This window comes from Xenopus laevis, chromosome 7L, assembly GCF_017654675.1.
Source record: "Xenopus laevis strain J_2021 chromosome 7L, Xenopus_laevis_v10.1, whole genome shotgun sequence".
Taxonomy (NCBI): Eukaryota; Metazoa; Chordata; class Amphibia; order Anura; family Pipidae; genus Xenopus; species Xenopus laevis.
Genome location: NC_054383.1, coordinates 57,019,431 through 57,040,459, shown reverse-complemented (window position 1 = coordinate 57,040,459; position 21,029 = coordinate 57,019,431). Strand labels below are relative to the sequence as shown.

The window sequence follows — 21,029 nt, the reverse complement described above, 5'->3', positions numbered from 1 at the left end:
TTGTAGTTGTAGATTTTTTTTGTTTTACATCCCATCCTCATCGCCAGTATTAAGTTCTGGACCCTGTAGTAGTACAGAAACTGTTCACTGCAGCTGGTAGTAGAACAAACTTTACTCAGGAGAAAAACATGGCTGAACTGCCAACAAGTTGGGAGAAAGAAAAGATAGAGAGGCAAATGCTTGGGAAACAATTATCAGAAGAGCAGAATTACACATCTCAGTTTAACATGTAACAGCACCATCTACTGGCATTACATTAACAGTCAATACATAACACAAACTTTTTTTTTCCACAAGCAGGTTTGGAAATAATAAAAGCTCACCAGGTTTTAGGTGGTGAGTTTTTTTTATTTTTTTCCAAAACCCACTTATGGAGAGAAAACATTTTTTGTTTTTATTTAAAAGACAAATGAGTAACACTATAGTACTAGACAATAAACCTACTGAATTATATCTATGAGCTATGAGATCTGCTTTTTTTTCTTTTTGCAAAGGCAACAATTATTTGAGTATGCAAGTGCATTTGTGCAATTGATAAATCTATGACCTGCCCACCCTCTTGGCATTTTTGTAGTTAAAACATTGCAAAACTGATTGGCATACTGAAGACACTCAAATTTAGGGAGGTGAAAGTTGCATGACAGTTCAGGATGTGCCTCTGTCAGTCAGATGCCAAGTGCTTGAGAACTGCACAGTCTGCAGCATGTGAAAATGTTTGTCAGCCTGACTGTTCTGGCCAAGAGAGCTCCCTTCCCCAGAAGCAGATAAACCCAGTCTTGTTTCTTTGCTTTTAACTTGCACATTTCTCAGGCACTATTAATAACCTTCAGTGCGTGGTGACAAGCTTGATTCCAGCAAGGTGTGAACCTGCCAAGTGTCCTAAATGCTTTCTTCAGTCTGCAGCTACAGCATTACTCCATTTGCATCTTAAATGGATGACACGCTAGCACCCCCTTCTGCTGACATGTTTGGACAGGGCTGCTGAAGCTCATTTTGGGTGGGATAGGGTGTATGTCTGGCCACAGAGGGCAACTTTTATACCTTTCCATAACAGCAAATCAGATGTTTGCATTTAGATTCTAACTAATAGTAGAGTGACTAATTGTTATTTGGTTGCTACTGGTACCTGCAATAGTGCAATTTTAGCAATGTAAACCAAGTCATATTGAGAATCTGATGGCTGAATAAATCCCTTTTGCTTTTACTCTGCAGCCCCCAGACTCATATACTATGACAGCTATATGTGATCCAATTGCTAAAGGTAGCATTCACCCTGCTGAAGAATTGCACCAAACGGTCACTAAATGTGGCTCACATGGCCACACTAGTCAAGGACTGTGTTTAATTAAACTGTCTGTAAGGGGCACTCACCCTGGTGGTCTAGTGGGCCGGCGGGGACGCCCACTGCATGGTGCTTCCTCATCTGCCACTCTCGCCGGTCTGTCCTAGGGCATGCACAGCACGCATTCCTGGGTTTATGCGCACAACATCACTGGTGTCATGACGTCATTTAAAGGGCATTTGCAGTTAAACTCATTGCCCATTGTTACGTCTGTGTTAGTATCTGGGTGTGCTTATCTGATTTCGGTTTTGATCCTGCCTGCCTGTTTGACTATCCTGAAACTCTGTAATCCTGACCCTTGCCTGCCTGACCATTCTGAACTCCGCTGATCCTGACCTAAGCCTGTCTGACAATTCTGATCTCTCCTGGTTTTTGACCATTGCCTGCCCAACTACTCTTTTGAACTCCGCCTGTACTGACCCCGGCCTGATTGACCTTGCTTGAATTCCGCCAGGACAGACCACTGCCTGTCTGGCCCTTCTTGAACTCTGCCCGCTCCGACCTTGGCCTGCCTGACTATGCTTTTTCTACTCCTTGAACTGTACCTTCATCCAAAACCTGGTTAAAGACCATGCCCCTTTGCTCGTCCAGAACCTTTGCTTGGCTCCTCTCTGATTAAGACCTGGCGGCATCTCCCATAGTGAAAGGTGGCTGTTAAAGGCAGAAGCAAGAGCCGAGATCAGGGAGCCTAGCACTGGTTCTGGATTTAGGGTGCCGATCGTCACACAGTCATTCAGTTTAAGGCCTTTACAAACTGGTTACAGATCCAGCCATTCAACTAGTGGGTTGAATAAACAGATATAATATTTTATAGTAACCTTTAGGTAAATGTTGTATTCCTAGATTAACACTTGATTTGCATCAATTGTTTACACCCGGGGGTATTATTCTCTTATGCCATGAACATCAAATATGCCTGTTCCCTACATTTTAAGGAAACAAAAGTTAAATTGCTCTCTGTACCATGATGAAACAAATCAATCTCAACTTCTCAGAGGCCCTGTGATAATGTGTATAAAGACTTTTTTAGGGCCTTTGATCATGAACAGTCATTTCATCTGCTTCCTAAGTCAGGGCTGCTTTAGGCTATTTAAACAGAAAGGGGGGGGGGTTGAAGGAAAGCAAAAAATGCTTGATAACTTCTAAGGGATTCATTCAGCATCAGTAAACATACTAATATGTCTCATTTTCCCTTTTCCACCTAATGTTTAGATTGGTGGCAGTATCCTCTCAAGCTAAGATGTATTCTTTAAAATGGGGACACAAAAGTGTCCATGCATTTAACTAAGACTCAGAAAGTAGATTATTTTAGAAGATAAATTGATCTTTATGTTGAATTGTTTGATCATTCATGGGAAAAGGACAGTGGAGCTTGATGCTCACAGTGACCTGGTTTGGAAGAGTCTTTGATAGGCATCTTTGATGCTCAGTCAGGGGTGTTCTTATACTCAGTAGGGTGTTACTCCTCAGTGGGTGGTAATGTTAATTATGTAGCAATTTAGGAAGATTAATTGGAGCATGGTTTCTGGATTAGAGATTTCTTTGTCCTCGCAAGAGTAGAGGGTAAGAATAGAAAGCTTGAAAACCTGTGATCTGTCATCTGAAAGAAAATTAGACAGGGCTAGGTTATTCAAACTTTAAGAAGGTTATTTACTAAAACTCAAATTTATGTCATCTTTTTTATTGAAATAAATCTGACCAAACTTTCATCCACAATTTTATCTTATTTATCACTAAAATAACTCATAAAGTTGAGTCGGGAAAAGACTGAGCAAAAACTCGAATTGTACAAGTTTTGCTTATTTGACGGCTGAAATGCTAGATTTTTTCTGGTTATAGTCCAAAAATCCCGATTTTTTTTTTTTTTTTTTTTTTTGTTTATTGGACGAAACCCGTCACAGATCACGATTAGGGATGGCCAACCTTGTTTCACTGCAGAAATGACACCCATAGACTTGTATGGCATTGTGCGTCAAAAAAAAGACACGCGTCAAAAAAATTAGTTGCACGCCAAAACGCCCATAGACTTTAATCGGTGTCAGCGAAATTTCGCCGGCAGAGAATTTTTGGCAAAACGAAACGTCAAATCACGATATCTTCGAATTGTAAAAGCATGTCTGCCATTGAGTTCTACATGACCTTGGCAAGTTTGAAATGGCGGATTTTCGGATTCCGACTTTTAGCAGCTTTGAGGTATAATAAATCTTGTTTTCCTCTAACAAAAAAAATCGGGGTTTAGTAAATAAGCCACTAAGAGTATTAAATTCAAAATTGAAAAAGGGATACTGAATAGTGTTTGGAAAGAGAATGATATCAGCTTCTAACCTTGCACTAGGAGCCTACAAGTAGGACCCAGGAAATTGAATCTGGCCATATGTCTGATATGCTATATCATAAAAATTATTTTATCAATATATAAAAGATATTTGTAAACCGTTTGTATACATTATTTTATTTTTATGTATGTATTACCAACTCTATCCCTATAGGATAAAGGGAGAGAAAAGGTTATCTCATGGTATCAAGTGAAAACTCATAGTTACATAGTTAAACTGGGTTGAAAAAAGACAAACTCAATCAAGTTCAAACCCACCAAATGAAAACCCAGCATCCATACACACACCCCTCCATACTATCACATAAATTATATATGCCCATATCTATACTAACTATAAAGTTTAGTATCACAATAGCCTTTGATATTATGTCTGTCCAGGAAATCATACAAGCCCCTCTTAAAAGCATTAACAGAATCAGCCTTCACAACATCACCCAGCAGTGCATTCCACAACCTCACTGTCCTCACTGTGAAGAACCACCTACATTGAAAGTGTTTTTTCTTCTAGTCTGAAGGGGTGGCCTCTTTATGGGTAAAAAGGTCCCCTGCTATTTGTATATAATGTCCTCTAATGTACTTGTAAAGTGTAATCATGTCCCCTCGCAAGCGCCTTTTTTCCAGAGAAAACAACCCCAACCTTGACAGTCTACCCTCTTAATTTAAGTCTTCCATCCCTCTAACCAGTTTAGTTGCACATCTCTGCACTCTCTCCAGCTCATTTATATCCCTCTTAACTGGACTGGAGTCCAAAACTGCACTGCATACTTCAGATGAGGCCTTACCAGGGACCTATAAAGAGGTATAATTATGTTTTCATCCCTTGAGTTAATGCCATTTTTTATGCAAGACAGAACTTTATTTGCTTTAGTAGCCACAGAATGACACTGCCCAGAATTAGACAACTTGTTATCTACAAAAACCCCTAGATCCTTCTCATTTAAGGAAACTCCCAACACACTGCCATTTAGTGTATAACTTGCATTTATAATATTTTTGCCAAAGAGCATAACCTTGCATTTATCAACATTGAACCTCATTTTCCAGTTTGCTGCCCAGTTCTCCAACTTAGACAAATCACTCTGCAAAGTGGCAGCATCCTGCATGGAACCTATAGTTCTGCACAATTTAGTATCATCTGCAAAAATAGAAACAGTACTTTCAATGCCCACCTCCAGGTCATTAATAAACGAGGTAAAAAGCAAGGGATCTAGTACAGAGCCCTGCGGTACTCCACTAACAACACTGGTCCAATTAGAAAATGTTCAATTTGAGGGCGTGGCTGGCCTGGTCTGCTGGAAAGTCGCATCTCGTGGCGCTCCTGGGGCTCCAACCTCCTCGGCGCCCCATCCGCCCACAAAGGCTCCAAACCCCAACTGCTCAGTAAGCCCACTAGGGCTGGAACGTTGTCCGCCACTCGCTGCCTTAATCCCCAGTCTCCCAGCACGTCGCCGGCCAGAGTTCCAGCTGCGGCCTAGTACAACGTGCGGAGCCGCGGCCTCGCGTACTTGCGCCTCCCGCCTGCGCGATACCTTTGGCGCGGTTCCCTACAAAGACACACGGAGGGCACAGTGGACTTTGCAGCTAATCCGGCAGGGGACACCAGAAGTGGGGTGAGTGGAGTTGGAGCCCTGGGGACCCCTTTTGCAGCACATACCACGGCTACGGTGCTGTTCCTAGGGCCCTATATAGTGATCAGCCACAGGCCTGTGCGAGTGACTCTGGCCCACTGTTAATGTGGATGTGCACCCAGGTGATCCCCGAAATCTGCACCCTTACCTGAACCCTGTTATACCACATAGGGCAAGCAGTTTTGCACCTGATCAACTGTTACCCACAAGTCTGGCCGCACATTAACCCTATAGCTGGACCGACTGCCTATTGACCCACTGTGTTGGAGCGGCGGCAGTATAGGGGCAGCACAGACAGTGACTTTCGGATCTTGCATGTTCATCCCACTCTCAGGAATTCCATCTGAGCAATGGCCTAAGTAATATGGCAGTGCTATAGCCTGACTTAGTGCCCGTGCACTCATTATCCTGCCTATCATCCTGCACTCTACCGGGAACATTATTTACTGTCTCCTATATTTACACGGACCCACCTGCATCCATCTTCATAGGGGTAGACATGAAAAGAAACAAAGCTCCGACCCACAAACCTAGTGCGGGGTCCTCTTCCACATTATCCAAGAAAAGTGCGGAAACATCCTCCCCGACCCGCGTCACGTCACTACCAACTCTGCGGACAGGCAGAAAGCGGGCTCAGACGTGGCAAAAAAACTGCAACGTTACGCTAGGGGCCACAGTGAGAATACGGAAAGTCAGGGTGCTCAGATGGCAGCTTCTCCGGGTTGCTCCTCCAATTCCTCCCCTGTGCCTCCCCTGCAATACACGCCAGAAGACACACAGGAGGTCTTACCTCCACAGCCCACACTTGCTGAAATTATGCAGCTAATAGCCAGCAACCACACAGTTACCATAAGCAAGTTCGATGATCTGAAGTCTGACCTGGCACTCCTAAAACATGATGTGCAAAATGTCAGGGACCGCACTACTGAAGCAGAGCGTCGTATCAGCGAGCTGGAAGATCTAACTGCACCTATTCCTGAGAATCTAACCTCTATGACGCGTAAGATCCAAGCTCTAGAATCCAAGGCAGATGATCTAGAGAACAGATTACGCAGAAATAACATCAGACTTGTTGGTCTTCCTGAAAGGGCAGAAGGAAACAACCCAGAACTCTTTCTTGAACAATGGCTACGCAACCAATTTGGCAACGACAACTTTTCCCCTTCATTTGTCGTGGAGAGAGCTCATCGCATTCCAAGTAGACCGCCACCTCCAGGAGCTCCCCCAAGATCCTTTATTGCCCGGCTCCTTAACTACAGGGACAGAGATAAGATACTATCGGAAGCGCGGAAAAAACAGCAAATTCTTCATGAAAATGTGAGAATTTCCATCTATCCGGATTTTTCTGTAGAAGTTAGGAAATTGCGCTCGAAATTCTCCGAAGCCAAGCAGCGTCTCCGCCAACAAAATATGCCCTACGCCATGCTCTTCCCCGCCAAATTGAGAGTTCTAGTGGGAGGCAGAGCACACTTTTTTGAAAGACCAGAAGAGGTTTTTTCATGGCTTGAGTCAAGGAGGAGAAATTCTCCCAGAAGAGAAATGTAACGGTTAATGTTAGTTAATCCAAATTCTATTATTCCCGACAGGTGTTGTTCTACTAGGCACGGGACACCTACAGGCAGGCACTGCCGGACTTTTATCTCCCAGGTATTCGGAGATTCCTACCTAAGTTTTTGAAAGTGGTCTCATCCACGCCCTGATTGCAAAATGTTTGGTTTGGGAAATATGTATCTCCAGGTTGGGGGGGGATACGGGGTGGGGGGGAACTTTGACGGGGAACTGTATTTCTGGCTTTTTTTCTTTTTTCTTACCTGCTTCTTTCTCTTTTTGGAGCCTAGGGAGAAGGGGTCATTTGCACTCTACTACTGTACAAAAAAACTTGCCAAGGTACTACTGAGACGCGCCGCTCCGGGCCTGAAACCCACCTCCGACATCTCTATAACTCATACGTGCTCGGACTTTGCGGGAGGCGGCACCGGGGCGGCTACTCTCACCACCAAGGTAAACATGTTTTGTCTTTCAAAATGATTGAAGGTAAAATTGTTTTATTATCCTGGAATGTCCGGGGGTTAAATGACAAAATCAAAAGATCAATTGTAATGGGACAGTTAAGGAAAACAGGGGCTGACCTGATTATGCTTCAAGAAACCCATTTAGTAGGTCTGAAGGTTAGAGCTTTAAACCGATACTGGGTAGCTAAGCATTACCATTCTGAATTCTCTACATACTCTAGGGGAGTGGCCATTCTAGTTAGGAAAACCTTAAACTTTCACTTTGAACAAATCTTTACGGACAGAAATGGAAGATACATAATCCTTAAATGCAGAATTAATGACACTCCCCTCATCTTGGTCAATGTTTACCTGCCTCCACCTGCCGATCTCCATCTCCTCAGCGAGGTGTTTCAAAAAGTAGCTTCTTTGGGACCTCTCCCCACAGTGTGGGGCGGAGATTTTAATATGGTTCCGGACCCATCCAAGGATAGGTTAAAACCTAACGATAATGACACCAGAATATTTCAAAACTGGCTAGACTCCACTAGTTACACGGATGTATGGCGATGGAAACATCCTGACCTCAGGCATTTTTCCTGTTATACAACTGCTACGTCGGCCTTATCCAGAATAGATATATTCCTGACCACCTCAGATTTGCTCAAGGTAGTTTCCAATATATACTTTTGGCTACCATGCCCCCCTTTTGATGACCCTAGAAGGCGGGGGCCCTAACCCCCCTAACAATTGGAGACTTTCCCCTAAATGGATTTCCAACCCTAAAGTTGCAAATCCTTATGCCACACAATTGGGAGATTACTGGGAACTGAACACAAATTCTGCCCCTGAACAAGTAGTCTGGGATGCCTGCAAGGCTCACACCAGAGGTCTATATACCTCCCTTATTGCTGCAGCCAGGAAAGAGACTGAGGCTGCACTTGACAATGCTAAAGCAACCCTCAGTGTGGCTGAGCAGGCACTCATTACTGACCCCAATGACACAACAAAAGATGACATGAAAAATGCCCAAATGAATGTAGACCTACTAACTGTAGAAAAATTTTCCCATAAGGAACTCTATCGCTCAGCGAATTGGTTTGACAAAGGCAATAAAAATGGTAAACTATTGGCAATACTGGCAAAAGCAGACACCCCTCGTACGGCAGTGGCCAACATTGTGGGGGTAACTGGGGATATAATATCAGATAGAGTAGGGATAGCTGAATGTTTCAAGGAACATTTTTGTGATACATATGCAGCCCGCCCCTCACCCCCGCAAGCTGAGCTCTTAGACTACCTGGGTAATATAGATTTCCCAACTATTCCACAAGACATGTTGGAATACCTAGACAGTGATATCACGGTGGAAGAGATCAGTGGAGCAATAGCAGAGATGCCCACTGGCCGTACTCCAGGCCCAGACGGTCTCCCCTCCGAGTGGTACAAAGCTAATTCCCCAACACTAACACCCAAACTCAAATCTCTGTTCAACAACATCTCGGAGGACTTCCTACTACCCGAATCCTGCTTCATGGCGCATATTACTTTAATTCCCAAAGATGGTAAACCTCCCCACAGTTGCGACTCTTACCGCCCCATATCCCTCCTAAACTGTGATATTAAACTATTCGCAAAAATACTTGCAAACCGACTGAAGCGGACTGTGAGGGGAGTAGTTCACCCAGATCAAACGGGCTTCATGCCTAATAATGCCACTGATATAAATATCAGACGACTATTCAATAATCTTGAGACTGACCATGAAAATAAAGGTAACAGAATTATAGTATCACTCGACACCGCCAAAGCCTTTGATACTGTTTCATGGCCTTATCTCTGGGAAGTTCTACGATTGTTTGGCTTTGGGTATCGCTTTGTCACCTGGGTTAAGGCTTTGTACCGACACCCCACAGCTAGAATATCAGTGAATGGTATGCTCTCTGACCCATTTACACTTCATCGGGGCACAAGGCAAGGCTGCCCTTTATCTCCCCTTCTCTTCTCCCTAGCTATTGAACCCTTGGCTATTCTAATCCGTAACTCACCCACCATAATAGGATTTCAGGTTGGTAAACTTATGGAAAAAGTATCACTATATGCCGATGACATGCTACTGTATCTGGCCAATTCCAGGGGGGCAATAGACTCTGCACTAAACTTGGTGGAAGAATTTGGGAATTACTCTGGATTGCGAATTAATCAAACTAAGTCGGTAATTTTCCCTGTTGACCAACTCCCTGTTGGTCAGACACTTAATGTAGGCCAACTAAAGGTGGTGCACTCCTTCAAATACTTGGGGGTTATAGTTACTCGAAACTGCAAAGATTATGAGGAAACTAATCTTAAACCCATAGTTAGAGCTTTATCCACAAAGATTGATATCTGGGAACAACTTCCCCTCACCTTACCTGGTAGAGTAAACCTCTTTAAAATGGTATTTCTCCCCAAGTTTTTATACGCCCTGCACAACTCTCCGATAACCCCGCGATCCCACTGGTTTAATTACATCGATAGAATACTTAGAAGATTCCTTTGGGCTGGGGAACACCCCCGTCTCAACTTCAGGATTCTGCAAGCCCCAGCTACACGTGGGGGTTTGGCCCTACCTAACCTAAAAATGTATTTTCTAGCTAGCCAATTGACATACGCACACTGGTGGTTATCCCCCCACCTCGACAATACCTCCATTATTCTAGAGGCAAATATAATGGGATCATTAGAAGCCTTGGCCAACCTCCCCTACCGGGGACCTCCAACACTCCAAGCCTGTACTACTCCAATGTTAACTGTGATCGCAGCCTTTCAAAAGGCTCTTAAACTAGCACGAGGGCAGGCTTTGGTGTGGTCCAAATGGGAACCTTTGTGGGGTAACAAGTCTCTTCCCCATTTTTCCTCTCTCCCTGACATTAATGTATGGGCCTCGCAAGGTATCAAAATGTTGGGTGATATTGTATGGGAAGGGGAGATAAAACAATTTCAGGCCCTCAAGGAGACTTACCATTTACCCCAATCCATGTTCTTCAGATACCTCCAGTTATCTCATGCCTTCCGAGCGCAATTCCCGAACAGGCCGTTAGCTACTCTAGAGACAACTCTAGAAAAGTACCTCAGAAGAGAAGACCTTACCAAACCTCTATCCCGCCTATATACTATCCTAGGGCAGACCTCCCAAGACCCCCTGGCAAAAAATTTTGCGAAATGGAAAAGGGATATTCCAAATCTGACTGAGGATTTATGGGAGGGGGCTCTGAAACAAGTACCTGACTTAACAATATCCTTGAATGACAGGTATATTCAAATAAAATTCCTCAATCGGGTGTACCTTACCCCATATAGACTCTCGAAAATATTCCCCCAGACGTCTGATGTTTGTATTAAGTGTGAACAAGAAATTGGTTCTTACATGCATGTGTTTTGGCATTGCCCGCTAATCCAGTCATTTTGGAGACATGTTGTGCACTATATATCTGATGTCCTTGATTTACCAAGAATTCTATCGCCCCTGTTATGCCTTCTCGGAGTTGAAGAAGACATGGACATCAATAACCACACTAGACTGTGTTATCTTCAACTTCTTTATTACGCAAAGAAAGCCATTCTCCTAAACTGGAAGGCTACTGACCCGCCATCGTTAAACTTCTGGCGTAATCTTATAAATAACTCATTGTCTAACCATAAACTGACATATCTTGCCAGAGGATGCCCGCAGAAGTTTGCTGCAGTTTGGGGCACTTGGGTATCATTTCATGACGAGAACACTACGACTATTGTCATTTAACAAATCCAACTTTGACATGTGATGTATGATTGTATGAACATCCTTCTCCTCTCCCTGCTCCACTTCTTCTTCTTTCTTTCTTTTCCTGCTTTCTTCTCTCTAACTCGCTGTTTTGTGTTAACCTAAAATGCAAAAATAAAAACTTTAAAAAAAAAAAAAAAAGAAAATGTTCAATTTAACACCACTCTTTATAGTCTATCTTTTAGCCAGTTCTCTATCCAGGTACAAATACTATGTTCCAGGCCAACATTCTTTAATATAACCAGTAACCTTCTGTTTGGCAAATGCTTTATCGAAGTCTTAGTAAATTACATCCACTGCCATACCAGAATCGAGGTCCCTGCCTACCTTCTCATAAAAAGAAATTAAGTTAGTCTGGCAATATCTAATACACATAAAACCATGCTGGCACAAACTCATAGTATTGTCATTTGCTATGAAGTCCAGTATCTTATCCTTTATTAACCCTTCAAAAAGCTTTCCTACCACTGACATCAGACTTACTGGCCTATAGTTTTGAGGCTGAAAACAGGATCCCTTTTTGAATAGTGGCACCACATTAGCAATTCGCCAGTCTCTCTGCACCATGCCAGACCTCAATGAATCCTGAAAAATTAAGTAAAGAGGTTTGGCAATCACAGAGCTAAGCTCGTTAAGTACCCTGGGATGAACACCATCTGGCCCCGGACCTTTGTTTATCTTAACATGTTGTAGTCTCTTTTGAATTTCTTCATGTGTGAACCATGCATCATTAGTTGTATTACTAGAATTGGGACTATCAGTAAGGAAACCTTCATTAGCTGGTTTCTCATTTGTGTAGACAGATGAAAAATTCAGAATCTGTGCTTTTTTTTTTTTCTTTGTTCACATCAACCAACTGACCCCCTCTGATATTAAAGGTCCCACCCCTTACTACTTTTTTTTACTATTAACATATTTAGCTTGCCCGATTGGCCTGATTTATTGGCCTCCGTGTACCTTATAAATGATTCGGCTGTCCCAGCTAACTTGAAAGCCTTAAAAGAACATCTTTTCTTACCCACCTCAACACCAACACTTCTATTGAACCAAAAAGGTTTTGCAACAACGTTTCTTGCTTTCAAGGGGAATATACTGTATAAAGGGTTTAACCATTTAAATTCACAGCCCAGTTACAGATTTCATCCCACCAGGTCTCAGTGATATCAATTATATCATAATTTTTAAAAGCATGCAATTAATTCAAGGTCTCCCATTTTATATGTTAAGTTAGTATTAGTCTGTTTTCCTTGTAACAGAGGGACCTTTCTTAGCTGGTAAACTGTATGCCCCCCTCACTTCTCCCCATGATCCCTTACTAATCCCATTGCCCCATCTACCCTAGCTTTCCCATATTTCTTTACCTCACCCCCCTTGTCTAGTTTAAACACTTCTCCAACCTTAGCCATTCTTTCCCCTAGCACAATGGACCCCCTCCCATTGAGGTGCAAACCATCACAACTGTATAGGTTGTACCCTAAGAAAAAATCAGCCTCATGCTTTAGGAACCCAAACCCTTCCTTTCTACACCAAGACTTGAGCTACGCATTTACAAAAAAACAGACGAGACTCAATTAGAGGAAAAAAACTTTTCACCAAATTCACTTCCAGTTTTTTCCCATAAACTTTGAGTTTTCATGTGATAAATTGTAAGATACTTTTATGAATTGAATTGCATCTCAAATTGAATCTTATCCATGGCTTTTCACAGGATAAACATTTTTCTCATTGAATGGAATCTTGCCCAAAGTTACCAGATCACTAGTGACAATTATTTTTTTTGCCATGCATGATTCTCAGTGAAATTAAGGATTTTGCCATTGGCATTTACAATGCGTTGATTAAAATGAGTTTAATGCGTTTCACAATTTTTTTTCAGCAGTTTTTCACATTTTTCAGCAAAGCTAGAAAATCTAGCTAGAGGGGTAGCACTGTTTGGAATTTAATTTATATGCAACAAGTGCAGCTGGCATCTATTTAGATGTGTCCCTTACTTTTCAAGTGAACTGATAACCATACTGCAGGAAATCTAGATTTTTTATTTTGACACCACTTACACTTTGAAATTCAAACTGGACTTAACTAAACCTTGAAATCTCCATCTGAATTCCTCTGTCAGGGACTCTCCCTCAACCTCATTTTGGAGTGCAAGCACAGCATTTGTTGCAACATTGGCACTTATGAGCCAATGTGCTAACATATTGAATGCACTTTTTACTGTGTATTCATTAACTTTTTTCTCCTGTATTTCCTTACACTAGGTGCATTACATATATAATTACTAGTTTTTTATATTATATACAGTGCTGCATGTTGTTTGCAGTGATCTGAAATAAAGTTTCTTCTTTTTATTTTTGTTTTTGCATGGACATCTCTAAAGTTCAGTGTGTGTGTGTGTTGCATGTAATGCTAAAAGTAGTGCTATATAAATACAAATATACATTCATATAATACATAAAATGGTAATACAAAAAAGGACACAAGACTAGAGTTTTTTTTGTCGTTAAATATGAGTTTTAAATGTAAGGGAAACAAAATTGTGGATTTTGCAGATTGTTTTAGGTACCCATACAAAATAAATAAATAAACAGAATCATTGGCTCTTGGGACAGCTTGCCATAGTCCACCACCTCCAAGATACATTGCATAACTACTGGGCTTGCTAATTAAAATTGTCCTGAGAACATAGCTTCCAGAGAAAGAGCAGACACCAGGCACATTATAAAAAGCACTGGAGACTATAAGGCAGAGGTGCCCAAAAGGTAGATTGGGATCTACCAGTAGACCTTTAGCTGGTGATCAGTAGATCTTTAGACACTGTCACCACAACAGCTTGTCTATATCACCCTACTATTTCATGATTTCAATTCAGATATTTATTATGTTAAAGTTACATAATAACTAGTTTGTTAAATATAGTGATATAAATTTTCTCATAAATCAATATCATATGTAAGTAATATTTTCTATGGAACAGTGCTAACAATGATTTTATATATGTAGATCATTATGGGACAACATCACTAGAAGTAGAACTTGCATTAGTAAAATATGGGCACTCCTGCTGACCAGAAACCGAACTAGAGGGGGGCGGGCCCTGGCGCAGGATGCGCAGCCGGGCCCCGCCCCCCTCCGTACACCCGGAACTGGCCCGGGAATATGTGCCGCAAATCGGTGCGCGGACTGCCGGGAGGCCCTGAGGCACCCCCTGCTCCCCCAGTAGTTCCGCCCCTGCTGCTGACAAAAAAAAGTGCCCTTGGAAATAAGATGCATTTCTCAGTGTTGCTAACAGGTCAAGTGGGTGATGTTATCATCTATACAGAGCTTTGTAGCTTCTTTGTATATATAAGTAATCAAATACATACAGTATATAAACATATTTTGTTTGGATAAACTGAAGATTTTATTTTAAAAACATGATAAAAGGCAAATTCTTGTCAGTCATTCTGACATGGGTGGAACATTTAAAATTACTTGATTTTGGTCACCATAAGGTCCTATCTGACAGTTTACTAGGGTTCCCTTGCTTCAATGTATGCACTTAAAAATTTAAACAGGCTGAAGGGGCACATTGTCCAGTTTGGCCTAATTTACATTTGCATTTTATATGCAGTTTATCCAGGGTCAAAAATGTATATATGCACAGAGCACTTGCACCCAAAGTTAGTAAGGGCCCTGCTGCATCTTGTACCTGTTGGTGCTCCATATCTTGCAAATCTGAATGAAATGCAAGTCATGTACTAAGAGTTTACCACAAAAAAACTCACACCTTTTCTATGAATTCCTTTGGAATTTTTGTGTATTTATCAATGGGTGAAAGTTAGGGGCCTATTTACTAACACTAGGATTTCTATTTTTTTTCACAAATCATATTTTTCTCAAAAAATTAGTTTTTTTATTTCTCTAAAACACAAAAAATTTGAGCTTTATTAAGTGTAAAAACCACAAAAAAAACTGTAATATAAAGCTGTGCCAAATAAAAGCTGTCAAGGTCCTATAGAAGTCAATGGAAGCTGCACTTCTATTCTAATGGAGCTTTTTTTTTTTTTTTAGCAATTCAGACTTTTGTTCAGAACTCACAATTTCGAATTCAAAACCACTGACTCGAATTTGAAATTTGAATTCAAATGTGAGATTTAATATCCCCCTACCTTGGAAGTAACTCGGATTCGAAAGGACACCACCTAAAACCTTCAGAGTTCATGTAGAAGTCAATGGCAGTGGTCTGCTGACCTATTTGAAAAGGTTAATAGCCATTCAAGTTTTTTTCAGAGTAAAACTTGATTCGAATTGTGTTCGAGTTTTCGGGTCAATAACATTAGTTCGATTTTTTTTTTTTTATATTCTTCATTTTGATTTTTCCAGAAAAAAACAAACAAAAAAATACATAAAAAGTAACAAAACAAATAAAAAAAAAACAATTAGAGCCACATACAAACTTACCACATTCCCATCTCTCCTCAGAAATCTACTTCATATATATAGATAGGATCAGATGTATATTCCTCATTCGGAGGGGATACCCTTACAGAAAAAAAAAAAGGGAAGAAGGGAAAAGAAAGGGAGCAGGAGGAGGAGGAAGGAGGACCGGGGGTTGACGAGAGCCGGGGGTCTGTTATAACCCTGATTAGTTTGAAAACACCAGGGGCAGTGATTTCTATAACTAATACCCAATCTACCTATTTAGGATTAGATCTTGATAATCTCTTGATTCAGTAAAAGAGATCCAGTGAAGCCATTTGCGAGTGAATCTTATTTGTTGGTTTTGCTCAATTTTCAGATTTTCAAACTGGAATATTTCTTGTACTTTAAGTAACCATTCTTTTATCGATGGAGTATTTACCGATTTCCAGTATTTAGGGATAAGAGACTTGGCTGCGTTAATGAGGATGGGGGCCACGTTATTTTTGTATTGCGCCGTAGACAAATTATTTTTATTTAGAAGATAACAAGCTGGTGAATCTTCCAGATCCAGGTCCGTAATTTTTTTAATTAATCTTTGTATATCAAGCCAGTAAGGTCTTATCTTATTGCAATGCCAGAAGATATGGCTCAGATTGGCCATTGGTTGGTTACATCTCCAGCATTTATCTGGTATATCCACATTCATTTTTGCCAGAACAGTAGGAACTTTATACCAATGCGATAGAGTCTTAAAACTGTTCTCCTAGAGTTTGCAGCAGTTGGTGACCCTGAACGTGCATTCTGTTATACGATTCCACTCCGTTTCTGTGAAGACTATATTTAGTTCTTGCTCCCACTTCTGACGGAACCTATCAATAGGATAATCTTTAGATTTCATCAAGATCTTGTAAATTAGTGATATATCCTGTGAAGGTCTCTGTCTACTTAAGAACAAGCTTTCAAATGCTGTATCCGGTGGACCAACCCTATCCAAAATTCCTGCTCTGGTCAGGAAATTTTGAACTTGCATCCACCGAAGCCTGTTTAACGGGGACATCCGTTCTTCAGATAATATCTCTTGCACTGGTTTAAGTTTCCTTCCATTCAATGTTTGATATGCAAGAAGAGATTCTGTCTTGGGCCAATCCTTAAAGTTTGCAGCATCAAGACCCGGTGCGAAATCAATATTGTGTAGAATAGGATGGAGCCTGGATTTTGAGTTCGTAAGTTCTTTTTTAAGCTTAACACTGTCCCAGATATCAAGGATCACTGTCAGTACTGGGCCCAGACCTGCTTCCCGTGGTTGTTTATGTTTGGCAAGCCATAATAATGAGTCCAACGGGATTGAACCGCTTTCTTGTTCTACTATTACCCAAAGTTTAAGCTCTGCGGAGAATTTAATGTCCAGCATCCTTTGTAGAACTGTAGCTATATAGTAATTCCAGAGATCTGGTAGCCCTAACCCCCCTCTCTCTTTGGGCTGTGTCAGATATCTCAATTTCAAACGAGCTGGTTTTTTGCCCCATACAAAGCGGATGGAGTTAAAAAAAAGTCTAGGGGAAAGTAAAGGGTAAGGTCTGGAACAGGTACAGGAACCTCGGGAGAATGTCCATTTTTATTATATTAACTCTTCCAAACCAGGAGAATCCTGGTCTCCCAGTCTTTTAGGTCCTTCAGCACTTCCTTTAAAATTGGGTTAAGATTGTTTACTACCCATTCACTTGTTTTGGCTGAAACTTTAATACCCAGATATGTGAAGCTTTTGTTTGCTATGGAAACAAGCTACTAATTTGTAACATTTGTACCTCAGAAAGCGAGATGTTAAGTATACTTGATTTCTGGTAGTTGATTTTCAAATTGCTTATTTTGTTGAAATCTTCCAGTTCCCTCACTAGATAGTGTGGAGTTTGGATTTGTGATGAAAAATAACATATCATCGGCGTAGGCTGCAACTTTGTGTTGTTGATTTTTGGTATTAATGCCTGTAATGTTGATATTATTCCTTACTTTTTGTAAAAACGGTTCCAGTGTTAAGATAAAAAGAAGTGGTGAGAGTGGACACCCCTGTCTTGTGCCGTTTCTAATGCAAAAAGAATCAGATAATCCTCCATTGATCTTTATGCGTGCTTGTGGATTTAGGTATAAATTCTTGACAAATTGCATAAAGTTGGGTCCTAATCCCATCCATGCTAGACTGTAGAACATGAAATCCCAGTCGACTCTATCAAACATCTTCTCGGCGTCCGTAGTTAACAACGCTAAAGGTAGCCCTTTTTGTTTGCTAAAATGAATAAGGCTATATAGCCGCAATGTGTTGTCCCTTGCCTCTCTTTTTGGTGTGAAGCTCACCTGGTCAGGGTGGATCACCTGTGCTGTAATTAATTTCAGCCGGTTTGCCAATACTTTTGCAAATAGTTTAGTATCTACATTGAGCAGGGAAATCTGTCTATATCCCTTAACGTCCATAGGATCTTTTCCCCTGTATAAAGATGATATGAGCCATAGTCGCATCAGGCGGTAAGGTATCGCCACATAGAAGGCTATTTAATGCTTTTAAGTAGTGTGGGAGCAATGTTGGAGCAAATCTTTTGTAGTAGGAGCAGGTGAACCCGTCCGGTCCCGGTGCTTTATTAGATGGTGTCGATCTAAGTGCCAGGTCAATCTCATGTGCCGAAATAGGGGTTTCCAGGGTTTCCAAATATTCTTGGGAGATTTCCGGCTTAGCTAAATTAAGAAAATACTTTTTCAATGCCTCGTTATGATGCCTGCCTGAATCCAAACTCCCACGTAGATTGTACAGTGCCTGATAGAACTCTCTAAACGCTGATATTATTTTGTTTGCACTCAGAACGTTATTTCCCACATTATCTCTTATTTTAGCTATGGTGTTTCTCCTTTGTTTGCGTCTTAAAGACACTGCCAGCGTTCCAGCGACCGCATTTATTGCCATTTTCATAATATCTTTGGCGTTGATAGCAAATAGCTTTTTCTGTATAAAAATTCAATAAATCTTTTATTTTGTTTCTGGTCTCCACCAGCTGTTGTAAGCTTGCCTCAGAAAAGGAGGATTTATGTGCTTGTTCCAGCAATTTTAAATCTGCGTAGAGTTTGTTATATCTTTGTTTTCTTTCCTTTTTCTTTTGTGACGCCACTTTTATGATTTCCCCTCTCACCACGCATTTGTGAGCTTCCCACACCATCATATCGTTTGGGCCTTTTCCTGTGTTTTCCCTAAAATAGTTGTCTAAAGCCTTCTGGAGCTTATTAGCAATTTCTAAATCTTCCAATAGGGATTCATTCAGTTTCCAATGCCATGTTCTGCTCTGAGCATTTAATATGTCCAGGGAACACATATTTGGAGCATGATCAGACCAAGTTATGGGGCCTATGGAAGCATTTTTGACAATAGATAAATGATCATATGGGATCAGGAGGTAGTTGATCTGTGAATAGAGATGATGAACCGATGAATAATAGGAATAATCTCTTCCGTTGGGTTTAAGAGAACGCCACACATCTATCAACCTATAAGAGTGCAGTAGCTTTTTAACGGACGTCAAGTAGGCATGAGATATACATCTGTATCGACCTTCGGTTCCAGTGATATATTTAGATCTCCACCTATAATCAAAATGCCTTCTGTAAAACCATCCAGTGTGTGTAATATAGATTTCATTGACTGTAATTGACGTGTATTTGGAAGATATACTGAAGCGAAGGTATACATCTTATCCCCAATATTGCCCTTAACCGCCACCATATGGCCTTGTTTGTCTGAAATTTGTTCTTTGTGTGACCATTGTATCGAGTCGGCATTCAAAATAGCTGTTCCCTTGGCTTTCTTCTCCTGCAATTTGCTGGTGTACACTGAATTAAATCCTCTGAAATGTATCTTAGGCATTGCGTTAACCTTGAAATGAGTCTCTTGAATAAGAGCGATTCCAGTTCTATTATTCTTCAGTTCTAGTTTTAAACTGTTACGTTTTACATATGAATTTAGACCTCTTACATTAAGAGATAAAATATTCAACTGATTATCAGCCATAGCCCATTCTACATTGTAAATGATGCAGACCCAGTTTAGTGTCTCGACAGTCCCCGGTCCCCTATTTCCAAACCATCTCCTCTGCTAAAGTATGGACCAATACTAAGGAAAATAGAAAAAGAAGGAGAGAAAAATAAATAAATAAATAAAATTAAATATTTTTTAGTGTATTTCGGAAAGAACAAGAAAGGAGGAGAGGAAAGATGCTGTCTCCTAATAGTCTTGGTAGATTGAATTTCCTGGCTATTGCAATTCTTTGCTCCTTTCCCTTTCCTTTCTTTCCCCCCCCCCCTTTGGCACTTCCTAAAAAGGGATGGAGGGGGGAAAAAAAGAATAGATGAAATACTCCGTACCACGCCCACGCTCAGTGAGGATTACTTCCTCCTAGAGAGAAGGAGAGGGAGAAAGATCTAAATATGCGGTAAGTAATCCAAGGGGGGTCCCTCCGGGTGTTACCGCCGAGAAGAAAGATAAAAAGTATGAGGGCGTGTCCTGTCTCAGTTCATAGTCTTAGAAATCTTTTTTATTTTTTTTTTATTTGCTGCAACGTGCTATTGGCCAAATTTAAATTCCACACGATAGTGGAGTCTCTCTCTGTGTCCGTTTTCTCCCCTTTTCCCTATTGTCTCACTTTCCCTCCCTGGCTTATTGAAACTCATGAAGTGGGCGTGACCGGATGTGGTGCTGAGAGGATGTGTGTCGGCAGGGCTCCCGTCTCTAAACGAATCTATAGCTGCACATCCAGCCTGATTCCCCACGATATGGGGAAAGACGGAAGGAGAAAACAGCAACCGACAACCTTAACACCTACCCAGATGCCTAAAGTTCCTTCGGTCACTCGCTTTTTTGATAAACCGGAGCGAAATAGGCTATCCGGAGCAGACAAAATGGCAACGGCGTGTGGTAGCAGCCCAAGTCCTTGGAGGACAACGAGCGGAGGTGAGACCGCGGGCCTAGAAATACAGGAGTTATTGGCTTCACTTCCCACTAGGTTGGACCTCCAAGAGATGGCGGCTACGATTTAGCAAACTCAGAGAGAGGATATGTCTGAGATTAAAGAATCGCTGCGTAGCTTTGGAGCGCAAATGGCAGAAATGGATAAGCAGATATCTGCGAACCGCAAGCCATAAGGGAGAATACACAGCGCACAAATGAACATCACAAACAGCTGTTCCTCATCAGACGTCAGGTAGAAGACCTGGATAACCGCGGCCGTCGGAACAACTTGCAGATAAGAGGCCTACCTGAGTCTGTGAAAGCAGAGGTCCTGGAGGCGGTGGTGAGAGACATTTTTAATTCTTTACTCGCCAGATTCAGTTATTGAATTTGATAGGGTCCACAGAGCAACAGGCCCGCTTGTACGAACTGAGCGACCCCGCGATGTAATCTGTCGCCTTAATAATTACAAAATTAAAGAGTCGATCAGGGCAAAGGCGAGGACATCAGATAAAACTCTGTACCAAGACAATAAGATCTAAATTT

The 21,029-nt window shown here is 41.4% G+C and overlaps 1 protein-coding gene across 4 annotated transcripts in view; it reads left to right on the top strand.

Annotated features, from left to right (window-relative positions):
* The window catches only part of lrmda.L (leucine rich melanocyte differentiation associated L homeolog), a 991,211-nt gene that overhangs the window by 812,427 nt on the left and 157,755 nt on the right, over positions 1-21,029 (top strand). The window lies entirely within an intron of this gene.